The sequence below is a fragment of the Sciurus carolinensis genome, chromosome 9 (genome assembly GCF_902686445.1).
Source record: "Sciurus carolinensis chromosome 9, mSciCar1.2, whole genome shotgun sequence".
Taxonomy (NCBI): Eukaryota; Metazoa; Chordata; class Mammalia; order Rodentia; family Sciuridae; genus Sciurus; species Sciurus carolinensis.
This window is the reverse complement of record NC_062221.1, coordinates 16,869,588-16,883,948: the sequence shown is the minus strand read 5'-3', so window position 1 is coordinate 16,883,948 and position 14,361 is coordinate 16,869,588.

The window sequence follows — 14,361 nt, the reverse complement described above, 5'->3', positions numbered from 1 at the left end:
TTCCTGCAGCCCACAGATTCCTCCTCATGCTCAGACCTCTGAATCCGCCTCACGGATGCTTCAACCAGAGGCAAGGAATCAGCCACCTCCAGAAGCCCTTCCCTTTGCACCCTGGGGCTGTTCGCACCAAGGGGTCGATGTCAGCCTCAGGTCTGGCAGGCATAGGGGGAAGCCACAGGGTCTCCCCACACTCAGGATCTCAGCTGGTGGTGGGGGAGCAGCTTCCTGTGGCCGTGACTTGGTCTCCCCGGGTTGGAACTGGAAGGACAGCCAGGTTTCTTATAAGCCTGTTCACCAGCATGGACACTGCTTTCCCCTTGGTTTCTCTGTGCTGTGTCTGACTAGGAGCTTGGACATCGTCGAGTTACTCAAAGGGAAATGGCACAGCAGGTCTGTCTCCCTGTGGCTCCTTTTCCTTCAGCTTCTTGGGCTGCAAGTCCTGACTTCTTGGTAGCTGGAGTTCCAACTTTTGTCTGTCCCACCCAATGAGATGCTGTGAGCTCTAGACCACAGTTTTTTACTTCCCATACTGGGAATGGACAACTGGACCAAGGAGAAAACACCTTGTTGAATGCAGGGCTCATCCCCGCCTGCTGCCCTTTCCTGGGGATCTTGGCCCCTCGAGTCTTGGGTGGTTTGCTTGTTCTCTGATGCCTTCAAACAGATGCTTTCAGACTCTTCTCCAGCTCTTACAGTTTTTCTTAGCCAAGAGTTAGTCTGGAAGCATCTATGCAGTGTAAATCTGGATTTAAGATTAATATATTTCTTAAATGCATAAAAACCTGAAACCAGATTCATATTCTTATGAACTTACAAAAACAAAAGGCCCAACAGATGATTAAAGTTAAAGTGATTTAACACGTGATTAACAAACCATATCAATATGGTCCAACTTGTTAATCATGTGTTAAGTTCGAAACAAAACCAGTAAAATTAAAATCATTGCTAACTTAATATGATTAATGATGTATTTAAATATGTGACTGTCTCCTAACTGCAGGTGTTTAATTATGCTGTGTGGTTCAGTCTCAGCTCTCTTCTTTATCCCAGCAACTGAATAACTTCAACTCTACTCCACAGCATTATTTGGCCTTGTGTTGCATCACATTGTATTTATGCATAGGATGAAAACATGCTCTTCTCTCTTTGTGTAAAGTGTTGAAGTGTAAAGTACTCTGGGCACTTAGAATGATGTTCTTTGGCACCAACTTGTGTTCACAGAGATGAACACAAACGCAGGCCCTGAAATCTCACCACAGTGCCTGCATCTGGGTGGCCATCTTGACGTGTCAGGATGTTTTCATGCTGATATTCTTCAAAGATCATTGAGATGAAAACACAAGCGTAAAAAACGACCCCAAAGGGGCTTCCAAGAGTCTGTCAGATAACTGAGATGGGCAGACAGTGGCACCCAGCAGGGGTGGGTCTGCCTCAGTCCTAAGTCTCTGATGAGCTTCTTCTCAGCCTGGTCGCTCCTACAACTGAGAAAAGCACCAGGCCCAAGATCCCCACCCTGAAATCCCAGGATCCCTGTGAACCTCTACAGTCACCGTCCCCTCCCCAGCCTTCAGCCTACATCAGTGACTGCTCCTCCTTAAGAAGCAGGTGGCTGACACACCTGAGTTTCTCTTCCTGCGAAAACCTGAGGGACAGGAATCCCCAGCGAGCCCTCCTCGCAGCGTTCGGCTTCTTCTTCCAACACGTGAGTGAGAGAGAGAGGAAGTGTTCTCCAGACTCTGCCCCTGCCCAGGACCGTGCACTCAGGTCCCAATCCTCCCTGCCTCAGAGAAATGGTGGTGTCCAGAGACAGGGTCTTTGAAATCGTGACGTTAGAATGAGGTCATTAGGGTGGGCCCTAAACCAGTATGACTGGTGTATGCACCTTATTGAGAAGAGTGTACCTGGACATAGACAGATGGAGGGGAGAAGGGACAACAGGGACAATACAGCCGTCCACGCCAACCAAGGAGAGAGGCCTCAGAGGAATCCAAACCTGCCAACAACTTCGTCTTGAACTTCAGGCTCCAGATCTGCGTGAAAATAAATTTCTGTTGTTTCAGCCACTCTGTCTAGTCTAACCTAGATGGGTTCTCTTGTTTGGCAGCCCTAGCAACTGAGGAGGGAGGAGGAGGAGGGCAGAGGGGGAGGGGCGGAAGAAACCCAAGGAAAGTGCAAGAGGAGAGATGCAGGCTCAGGGTCTGGCAGGCACGTAGGCATGATCCTGGGAGCTAGCGGGTGCAGCCGGGCTGGGGGTGCCAGTCTGGCTGCCTCCCACTCACTGAGGGTCTGTGCCTTCAGAGAAGAAAAGGCACTGCTTGGAGCCTTTTATTCTTGGATCTGTTACACAACAGCAGCAAAGCGCTGCTGACAACCTTGCTTCTCCTGAGCTCCGGCACGCTGAAGGACTCGACTGATGATGGCATTGAGTAGAGGGAATGGCTACCAAGCCCAACCAGAGCAGGAAGAAGCAGCGGGGGCCTGGGTGGGAAGGAAAACCCAACAGATCCAAGCTTGGGGGACAATCAAAGTTTTAACACACACACATACACATATGAAAGTGAAATTTCCACTGGAAGTCACTGTGGGACATTAGAAAAGATGTTGGATTTAAAGAGACCTGAAATTAAATCTCTGCTCTGTCACTTACTTATGTAGCTTGTGTACAACCTTGGGGAAGATGTTCAAAGCTCTCCAACTCAGGTTTCCGAAAATGTAAAATGTAGATACTGACATCTGCTTCACTACACTATTAGCAAACTGCTAAATGGGCTAAGGAAATGAGCAGACACTTTACAGAAGAAGATCTACAAGCAGTCAATAGATATATGAAAAACTGTTCAACATCTCTAGTAATAAGAGAAATGCAAATCAAAACTACCCTAAGATTCCATCTCACCCCAATTAGAACCGTGATTATCAAGAATACAAGCAACAATTGGGTGGCAAAGATGTGGGGAAATGGTACACTCATACATTGCTGGTGGGGTTGCAAATTGGTGCAGCCATTCTGGAAAGCACTATGGAGATTCCTTAGAAAACCTGGAATGGAATCACCATTTGATCCAGCTATCCCACTCCTTGGCCTATACCCAAAGGACTTAAAATCAGCACACTATAGGGACGCAGCTACATCATTGTTTATAGCAGTTCAACTCACAATAGCTAGATGCAGAACTAACTGCAATCTAGATAAATGGATAACGAAACTGTGGTATATATACACAATGGAATATTACTCATCCATAAAGAAGAATAAAATTATGGCATTTGCAGGTAAATGAATGGAGTTGGAGAAAATCATGCTAAGTGAAATAAGCCAATCCCAGAAAACCAAAGGCTGAATGACTTCTCTGGTAAGTGGACGACAATACATAATGGGGGGTTGGAGGGAGGCAAGAATGGAGGAAGGATGGATTGCACAGAGCAAAATGAAGGGTGGGGAGGGGGTGGGGGGAAGGAAAAATAATAGAATGGGACAAACATCACTACCCTATGTACATGTATGAATACACAATTGGTGCGACTCTACTTCACGTACAACCAGAGAAATGATAGTTGTACTCATTTGTGTACAATGAATCAAAATTTTAAAAAATTGCAGGAGACGAGTATGTGGAAAGGGATGTAGCCTAGTGTCTCGCACACAGTGGGAGCTCAACAGATAGCACTTTTCCTTCAAGCAGAAATAAAACCTTTCCTTCCATTACCCAAGTGCAGGGTCCCTAATCTCCAGTAGTCCCTTTAAACAAAACATCCCTGATCATTTCTTGAGTTTGAGTTTGAGGGAAGTGAAGGTAGGGGGCCTGGGGTGGGATACCCAACTGAAAGGAAGTAGGGGTGAGCAGTGGGGAAGGGGTGGGGCTGAGGAGGGAAGAGAAGTCTACAGAAGCAGGGACGCACTTCATCGAACCCAAGGGGTGTGCAGGGGATGTCCCTCAGGAGGAGGACCCTGCAGCAGTGTCATGGAGAGGGTGCACCTGGAGGCAGGGTGAGCTGAGGTGACCCAGGTGTGTGCAGGGCAGCTGAAAGAGAGAGGCCTGGTGGAGGAGCTCAGGTGGGCTGTAGCAGAAAAGGCCCAGTAGGGGAAGGACCTGAGCTGGGAGACCAGCTGTGCTCCTGTGCAGCTCCTGAGACCTGGCTACAAAGTGGAAAGCAGAAACCAAGAGAGCCAGAAGCACGCCAGGGAAAGCCTGCAGCAGAGACCAGGCCAAGATTCTGTCTTGGTTACTGCTTCCTCCAGAGAATGGCAAACACAATTAACCCAAGGGAAAACCCAAGGTTGGCAAAAACACCAGAGACGTGATTATTGCTGTTTCCACTGCAGAAACAGTTAATAGTATCTGTGGCATGATAGGCACTTCCATATGTTTATTGACTTCTTATTACACCTTGTTTTGCATCAGGGTGGTTGAAAGGCAAAGCCAGGAAATCAAAGGTTGTTGATTCCGAAGTTTAGAATGTCAGCACAGGACCTTGGGCAGCTCCAGAGCCTCCAACCTCTGGAGGGCCAGAGCCTCCTGGGTGAAGGAAGTGTCATGGTGCTGCTTCTGTCCCTCTGTCTGAAGAAGACCCAGCACTCCTTGATCAGGGGGAGTTGTTTCTAATACGGGCTTATAGGCATGTGTGCTGGTGTGGTCGGTGGGGAAGAAGAAGGAGGGAGAGATGCTTCTGATTTTCATGTTGTGTCTTCCCCAGCATCACAACTAGGGCCATTAAATTGCTTATTAATTGTTAAATACATGCGTATTGAAGGGAGGAACAGTGAACGTGGGGATAGGGGAGCCGACGGAAGGGAAAGGAGCTATTGCCAGAATAACTGACGTGTACTTAGTGCTTGCAGTGGCCTTGCTTTCCCCCAATGCCATTTCACTCTTTCATCATCCTTATGAGGTAGGTATTTATTATCACCACCACCACCACCAAGATCATCATCATCACCACCATTTTAGAAATAAAGCAACAGAGACACAGGAAAATGAAGTAATCTGCCTAAAATCTTTGAATTGCCAATAGAATACAGAGTGCCCAGTTAAATTTGAATTTCAGATAGAAATGAATATTTTAGCATAAGCGAGTCTTAAATATGGCATGGGAATAATTATATTGAAAAATTATTTGTTACTTATATGAAATTCAAATTTAATTGGGTATCCTATGTATAGCATACTCTCTATATATGTCACATACATAATTTTTGTTTCTAAATCTGGTAACTACACTAAAGTGACAAACTGAGCAAGGATTACAGCAAGTCTCTGCTCTTCACACTACACTGCACATTTGAAATGTGCCCAGTGTTTTTTAGAGATCTATCTAAAAATGCCTTCATTTTTTTGCCTGATTCTTGGTCTATTTAAGCTTTCTACTTCTTTTTGAGTCAGTTTTTATAATTAAGGTTTTCTTAGAAAACCATTCATTACATCTAGATTTTGAAAGTAATTGGCCTAGTGTGTTGTCTTATGTTTTTAAATCTTCTTAGTCTTTATAATTTTACTGTTTTTAAAATCATTCCTTACTGTCTTTTCTCTGTCAAAGACACAATCTTTTCATCATCTTGAACTTTTTTGGAAGAATGGCTTTTTCATTTTATTATTTTTGACCACAGGGTCCTCTATTTCAATAATTTCTCTTTCTATTATTTTTTCCATTTCTTTTTGTTTTATTCTGCATGTTTTTAATCTTCCAGAAATGGATGATTAGTTTTTCATTTACAATATTTCTTGTGTCTCAACCCAACATTAAGGTTATACATTTTCTTCTGACTTTTATTTGGCTGATTCTCATAGGTTTTAATATGTAATCTTCTCGATTTTCATTTTTAATTAAAATTCCAGATTTGACTTTTCTATATTTCAGAGATTATTGAGAGTTTTCAAAATAGCCAAACAAGTTTTCTATTTGTTTACATTTTATGGACAAAGTTTTTCTTGACATTTTCTAGTTTTAGTGTATGATTTCTATTTGTTTGGGAAGTAATTGATGTTTCCTTTAAACCCTAATACATGACCCGATTTCTAAGAATGTATGAAAAGAATGCACATTTTCTATCTGTTGATTAGGAGGGAATGTGTATGTGCTTCGAGCTTGTCAATTATTATTCAACTCCCCTCTAGTTTTACTTTATATTTATTTAAAGGAATTGAATATTTTTGAGAAAAGTGTATTTAGATGTACTAGAATTTCTTTTCTCTTTTAAAATTTTTATCTTATTTGTTCTAATTAGTAGTACATGACAGTAGAATGCATTTATACATTTCAATAGATCATACATAATTGGAGTATAATCTCTCAGTTTTCTGATTAAACATATTGCAGGATCACATTGGTCATGCAGTCATACATGTACGTGAGGTAATAATGTCTGCCTCACTCTACTATCCTTCCTACCCCCATACCCCTTCCCCTCCCTTCGCTGCCCTCTACCTAATATAAGGTGAATATTCTTCCCATCCCCCCCATTGTGAATTAAATTTTTTTATAACATTGAATATTCATTAAAAGATAACTGTGTGTACAACATATTTGCAAGATGTCCCATACAGGACTCACAAATACTCTTAACTTAGGCTATGGATCTGCCAGTTTACAGTGCATAAGGAAAAAGGTTATCTTTAGAGCAACTATGTAGCTGAGTTTTGTGCAAAATAGAATTTGACTTTAGCACATACTTTTACATTGAGGAAAATGTCCTAAACATACATATATATATATATATATATATATATATATATATATACACACACACACACATATATATATATATATATATTTTAAATTTTAGTACATTCAGAGTAAGGAAAAAATAGGATTTTATTTCATATAAGTCTCAAGAATTCCTGTTTTTTTTCTTTAAATAAAACTATTGGATATTTTATGGATAAAAAAAGTTTCAAAATACCTTTTGTTTTGTTTTCAACTAAATCCCTCTTCAATTATTCTTTATTCTGCTTGACAACTTTTTCTTAATGTGATTATGGATTTGCTTATCTTTTATATTTACTTCTGGCAGTTATTTTATACATTGTAAAGTTATGATATTGGTGCATGTAGAGCTTTTTGACTGTTAGGGCATCTTTATGGATTTTATCTTGGGTCATTAGAAAATATACATATTATTTTACAATACTTTTAGCCCCAATTCCTCTTTATATGCCATAAATATAGCTATTCATCTCCCTTTTCTGTTTGTTCTTGCATCTGTCTTTTCAGACTTTGTTATTTTTAGATCTAGGTATAGGGCAGAGCATTGGAATTTGCTTTTTCCCAATCTTGTTCTTTGTCATTTTGTCTTTAAAGCAACTTTCTTGGGCATAATTGATGTACAGTAGAATTCACATGCTTAAAGTGCACAAATGCACACCCATGAAAAACCATCACAGTGCTTGCTTTCAGAATGAACGACTTTTTCATCATTATTTACAATAGGGATGTTAAATAGAGTTGCCTTAATTGAAATAAAGGACCTGTTGCATGTTTGGTCTTATTTTATGCTTTCTGTACTATTATATTGTTTTTGTATTTTTCCTCATCCAGTTTTGCTGCATGAAAGGGTCTTATTTTTAGTGACTATTTTGGCCCCTGCTAACTTGGAAGCTGTTATATATGTTCCTGGATTTTGGTGGCTACGTAGATTGGAAGAGTATAGTCAAGTCTTTACTTCTCCATCAATAGGTCAAAGGTCCCAGTGTCCCTTTGAGACATTTCAGTGTGGTTCTTATTCAGCTCAATCCCAGTCACATACCCCACACTGAAAGGAAGGGTCACTTTCCCACTCCTTCTGTCCCCCACACATTGGCAATTCTTGGGGTCTGTTGCAATCCTTTGAAGTTTTGGTTTCCAGTTTAAAAAAATGTTCACAGGATGTTCTGTCTCTTTTAGTTCCTTCAATGGCAGGCGTCAGTCCCTTACATTCCTCCGTTCCTGCTTAGCCATAACTTTCACCTGGTCAGTCCTAACCCCTGTCCTGTCCCTCAGTCATTGGTCCCTTTGGCACCCCGTCACCTCTCCTGCCATCATTCCTGGGGCTTCATCACCACCTTAGTGACATCCTATACCCTGATCTCTGAGGCCCCTGCCTTCCTGTCCTCCAATGGCATTTTCTCAGATGTCACCCAAGTTGCTCACTCAAGTGCCTGTTCCTCAGACTTTGTCATCCTCACTATCGCACTCCATTAGCTACCATGATGTCACCCACAATCTTTCTCCCTGTCTCCCCACGGCCTTGCTCAGCAGCTCTCCAACCTGAAGACACCACTCTCCCTTGTCCTCCGCCTCCTCCTGTAGGACCTACTTTCCCTCCTCATCCAGTGTGGATTCTAGGATCTGGAGCCTCCCCTGAAAATCCACTTAATTCACTTGCCTGTCCTTGTAGAGAACTGAGTAGTACCCCTGCCATCAACATAAGCCTTTTCTGATTCAGGAAAGGTCATCTTTGTAGATGTAATCAATTTAAAGATCTAGAGATGTGGTCATCTGGGTGAGGGTAGGTCCCAATCTAATGACAATTCCTTAGAACACAAAGGGAAATAGTCACACAAGGACAGACACAGAAAAAGTCAATGTTAAAACAGAGGCAGATACTGACGAGTCTGCAAGCTGAGGAATGCACCAGTAGACAGGCATGGAACTGAGGTCCTTTCAGAGTCTGAAGAAGAATCCAATGCAGCCTACACCCCGATTTCAAATCTCTGGCTTCATAATTATAAGAAAAAATTTCCACTGTTTTAAATCACCAATTTGCAACAGGCAGCCCTAGGAAACCAATACATTCCTGCTCATGTACTGAACCAGGAAAGGCCTGAACTACTTAAAACCAACTACTAGTTTAGTACTCCTCACTTCTACCCACGGTGCCAAACAGCAGGGGAAAATACCTCCAAGCTCTTTGGATTCTGCACTTTCCAGGTTTTTCTCCTGTGCTGATGGCACATGTCAGTCTCCATTGCTGGCTTGCCCTCACCCACCAGCACTCGGAGTGCAGGAGAGTCCTGGGATCTGCTCTGTCCTCTCAACCAAAGCTCTGCCCCTAAGAGAATCCGCTTAGCTACACAGGCTTCAGAAACAGGTACACTGGTGCTTCTCAATGTCCTTTCTCCAATCTTAATCTCCTATCTGCAACTCGAGATTCATCTCTGTCTTGTCTCCCCTTGGATGTCTAATTGACATTTTGAATAACAGGAATAAACAGAAATCTGGATTTCCCATCAGACATATCTGCTTTTCATTGCAGTTGTTCATCTCTCAGTAAATTACCTGAAATTCGTGAGACGTCCTTTTCCTTTTCAACAGCTCCTATTTCAAACACATCAGCTCTACCTCCAACATTTCTCCAAATGGAATTACTTTCTGTCTCTCAATTTCCAAAACTTCAATCCAAATCACATTCATCTGTCTTCAAGATGGTGACGATGGTCTCTTCATTGATCAGGAACTTCACCCCGAGACCCTCGAGTATAAAACTGATCATGTCTCTTCTTTCCTGAGCTCCCTTCCATCCATACACACACACCAGTCCTTCTCACCAACTTGGAGGAAAATTCAAACTCTGTACCATGGTCCCACAAGACCCTGCAAAGCTGTAATGCTCAGAGTGCACTGTTGTAATAAATTTGCCCTGTAACCAACAATGGCTCAAACCACGTAGATTTTTGTTTCTTGCTCACAGACCAGCACTGAGGTTGGTAGATTGGCAACTTTGTTCACATATATTCATCGAGGGGTACAGGATGACCGTTGTCTCCCGTGTGGTGACTCCCTTTCAGAGTCACCCTGGCAATCTTTTCTATTTCAACCAGCTATAAGGGAGGATGCTCAGTGAGGGATGCATATGGGTGTCGTTTTATGAGCAGAAATGAATGTCACTTCTGTTCACGTTACACTGGCTAGACTAGTAAACACTTGGCTTCCAGGAGGGCCAGGAAGTGTGGTCCAGCTGTGTGCCCTGGAAGAAGGGAAAGAGCTGGATTTCAGTGGCCATGCTGCTGTCTGCCACGCTAGCTCCATGACAGTATCTCCCTCCATGCCTGCCGCAGTTCTCTATGTGCAGCATGGTGGTTTTCTTTCTCAATGACCTGAACGCTCCAAGCTCATTTCCTGTTCAAGACCCAAGTTTCTTCTGCTCAGGATGCTCTTCTCTAACTCTGCACAGCTGCCTCCTTCTTGCTGTCAATTCCCAACACACATGTCATTCCTAACTCTGCCAAAGAAGCACCAGCACGATGGTCCCTGGTCTGATCACCACTCAAAACTTCTTCCTAACACTTGGTATCTGATCATGTGCCTTTGAAGGTCAGGGGCTCTGATGTGTTCACTACCATATCCTAGAATCATATAGAGACATATTAAATATTTGCTTGAATCCTACCCTTTGAATATTACATCCTACCTTGCGATTTTTGTTCTGATTTTTATTTTAGTTATTCTTTTGAAACTGGACTTTTGAGATGAAACTTAGATTCTCTGCTTCACCAGTTTCTTTCTGGTTTCTTGTCTTGCAAATTTGAAGAATAGAATCCACAGACCATCGTCGAAGGGAAGAGTAAATGGAGTAGGATTAATTTAAGGGAAAAGAGAAGAGATGGAACTCCTGTAATGCGGGAGGGGACCTGATAGCAGGAAAACCCTTTTCTGTGTGCTAGCTTGGGGGCTTATATGGTTTTTGAGTTTGAGCATTGACCAAAATCTATGTTAAACGGACATTGAAAAAGTTATTGGCTTTGAGTTTTAATCCTTCTTGTTACTTTCATCTGGGTTCACCTCCATCTTCCATTTTCCCCGCATTCTGAGACAATGGAATTGGCTGGAATATTCCCACAGGTAAGCCTCATGGTCTTTACAGATGAACAAGATCTTAGTTGTGGCCCATTACCTTGGTGACCTGACTTGACTATTCTTCAGTAATTTATTTAGAAAGTATACTTGGGTGTCATACTTTAAGAGTCTGGTGGTCAAAAGACTTTCTCTTTCCACACGGATATTTTATTAGCTAGAGTAAAATTCTCAGCTCACCATTCTTTTCTCTAAAAGCGAAATGCATTTTGTCCTCTTGTCCTTGAGTTGCCAGAGTTGCAGATGAGAAATTTTTGTTGGTCTAATTTTATTGAAACTAGTCTTTTCTCTGTGTTTGGAAGTCTATAAGCAAATTTCTTCATCTCAGAGTTCTGAAATTTTTGCAGATATATGTCTTTTTTCATGATTTCTATCTGATACTGTATATGCCTTTTTAATTTGAAAATTTATCTTTTTTCAACTCCAAACTTCTCCTTCTTCTTCTTAGACTTTTGCTTCTCCTAGTTCTGTTCATTGATCTCTGGAAGCTACTGCCTTCTATAAATTACATTTTTTTTGGATCTGTACTCTATGTCTCTTCTTATTTTTACTTGTTTCTTTTTTTCTTTGTATTTTTTGCTTTTGTGTGGTAAAATAGTTCTTCCACTTGAAGTTTTAGATGAGTCATTCAGGTTTTAGTTGAAGCAATTCTATATTTTTTTCAGTTCTGCAACTGAATTTTTCGATTTTGATGGTTTAAAAAAATACTTAATCAAGCTCCTATTGTATAGATTTATGCATTTTCATGGATTTTTATCTAGCTTTGTTGTTGTTGTTGCTTGTTTCTGGATTCAAGTGCCCTCATTAGGAAGGGGTCTGGCCCTCTGCTTGGTCTTCCTCCACGCTCCAGTGTCTCCTGACTTGCGGTCATTCATTTCATGAGGCCCGTCTGTGGGTCTGGCTTTCTCCAGCATGACCAGGTCAGGTGGTCAGACTGATGGGTCTCTGGAGCAGTGGTGCATTGAAAGTCGGAAGGAGGACCTGAAGGACTGCAGTCTTCTCTCAGTGCTCGGGGTGACTCTGGGAGCCAGCAGCTCAGATATTGGGCCTGCTTGGTGGTTGACTGTCTCCTCCCTTGTCACTGATCCTAGGTCCTCCATCAGCAGAAGCAAGTCTCACAGAGCAGAAGCCACCCACTGCCCTGGCCTGCCTGGGCCCCTTGTAGTCTGAAACCTCAGATGTGAGTGGGCTTCTCTTTAGGGTTCAGCTCTAGGGCTATTTCCACGTTCTTCCTTTTTTTGTTTTCACACAGAGTTACTGCGGCAGGGAATCTGTTGACAGAGGGCATCAGAAATGTGGGCCCAGGTTGCCATCTTCTAAGAATTCCTTCTTGATGCTACTTATTATTTCAGTTGTCCAGGGGCTGAATGTAATCACCTTCCAACCGATGATTCACTCCCAACTCCCATCTCAGGGCTGATAAGGCCATCTCTGCCTCAAGGGCCTGACAAGAAGAAGGTCCCTAAGGGACCACCACATTCTCCCTGAGTGTAGCGAGGTGGAACAAGTGGGTAGGGTCGGAAATGGAAGGGGAAGACAGGCAAAGTCCATTATTGACTGCCTAGGGACACTGGTCAGAAAGGGCTGAGGATGCCTCCTGTTCAATGGGCTTTATCCCAGAGGACACACAGAGTAACAGTGGGGAAGGAACAGGACAATTTGTTGTCCTGATAAGGCTAAAATCGGAGGGACAGGAGATGATGTTCACTCTTCAGGTCCACTCCCCAGGCAGGGAATAGTTGGCAAGAGCATTTCCCTGAAGTGAATTTTCCTGGAGTAGTTACCCTGTTATCCTGCTAGAAGACCCTCTTAGAAGGCACATGTGGGAAATAGATTGGCTAGACATTTGGGATCCAAATCTTGGCCATCTCTCCTCTCTTGAAACACAACTCACAGAGTTTTCTGGTTGCTGGACAGGATTGAGAAATGTAATGTACTTGGAGAGAGGATTTGAGTTCATTGGGAAAGAATAAATAGATCTTTCCGTCCTCTCTCTAAGACTTCGGCAGCCTCAAAAGCTTATCTAAGAAGAGAACCAAATGCTTTTAAACCACACTGATAAAAATCAAAAGTTAAGGAACCACATTTGCAGTGGAAGTTGAAGGAGACCCAGATGGTGATCTCCACAATCTGTCCGCAAAGGTCCTGCAGGTCTTGTGGCACTAAAGTGAGTGAACCCTTGCGTTTTGTCTCTCATGTGCCTGGATCTGCACTGTGGGCGGAGGCTATGGAGTCGCATAAGGTGAGAGTCCTCGTCTCAGAGCCTCCCTAGGTGGAAAAGTGATGTAGGGTGGGGCAGGCAAGAAACACGGAGAGAGTGACGTTGGAATGAAATGCACAACATGGCATCCATAGTGGAGAAGGAGCACCCAGCCCATCCAAGATGGAGGGAGAGAGGTTAGGGGGTGTCCCCAGGGATATGCTCTGAACCTCCTGGGGAAGTCAGTTCTCTAGCTAGCCACCATCTTCCCTGTTGGTCAGGGGTATAGGGATGGGTAAGAGGAGACAGCAGAGGAAAGTAAGACCAGGGCCCATGAAGGACCCCATTCTAGACCTCAGGAGAGAACATTTTCCCTTGATAACCTAAATAATCCACGGTCTGAGAGAACCTGTGTTTTTATCTGCAGCTAACCTGTGATGTCACCCATAGGCAAGAAAGTAATCTAGATGAAGCAAATCTGATCCACCATTCCCAGTTCTATCCTCACCTTCTATGAAGAGGAACCTGGTGGGTTTGGTCAGTGTTTGAATCCTAAACCACCAGAGACTCTTTGTCTTCTGGCCCACATGGGTGACTGTGAGTGGTGGGCCAGAGACAAAAAGTATAAAAAGCCAGCAGGCTGCAGGGCGGGAGCTGGCCAAGAATGGTTGGTAGAGCCAGGATTTCAGAAGGGGGAGCAGGTTGGAGCAGAGGCAGGGGTATTTGCCTTGATGCCCCCATGACCTGAGGAGTGGAAAAAGAGGGCTGGCAAGCTCAATGGCAGCTCCATCAAACACTCAGATAGATCAGGAGGAGCCCATCCCAGGTACCCAATTCTTTCCAAAGATCGATTTTCAAAAGTTTCTTAAACTTATAAGAACCATTGGAAAGACTATATATTCTTGAGTTCCCAATAAGAATTTCCAAAGCAGAGAAAATATTCCCATACTTTGGAGCTCTTGCTCAATGTCCTGGAAGGATGGGTCAATAGGTGAGACTCACTGACACAGATCTCCTCCTCTGCCTCCCCCTCTCCCACGCACCCAGTGTTTACTGGACTCTAATTGGCATACAGTGAATTGCACCTATCGAAAGGTTAGACTGGGATAACCTTCACCTTATGTAACAAGATCATACTCATCATGCTCTTTTGGGATTGCCCATCCACCCATGTCTAGGTAACAAGTGCTCTTCCTTCTGTCACCACACATCACTTTACATCTCCTAGAGTGTCATGTAAATAAAGTCATGCATCCCATTTGTGGCATCTTTCACTGAGCATGATTATTTTGAGGTTCTTCCACATCTTATGTATTAATGGGATTTTGCATTTA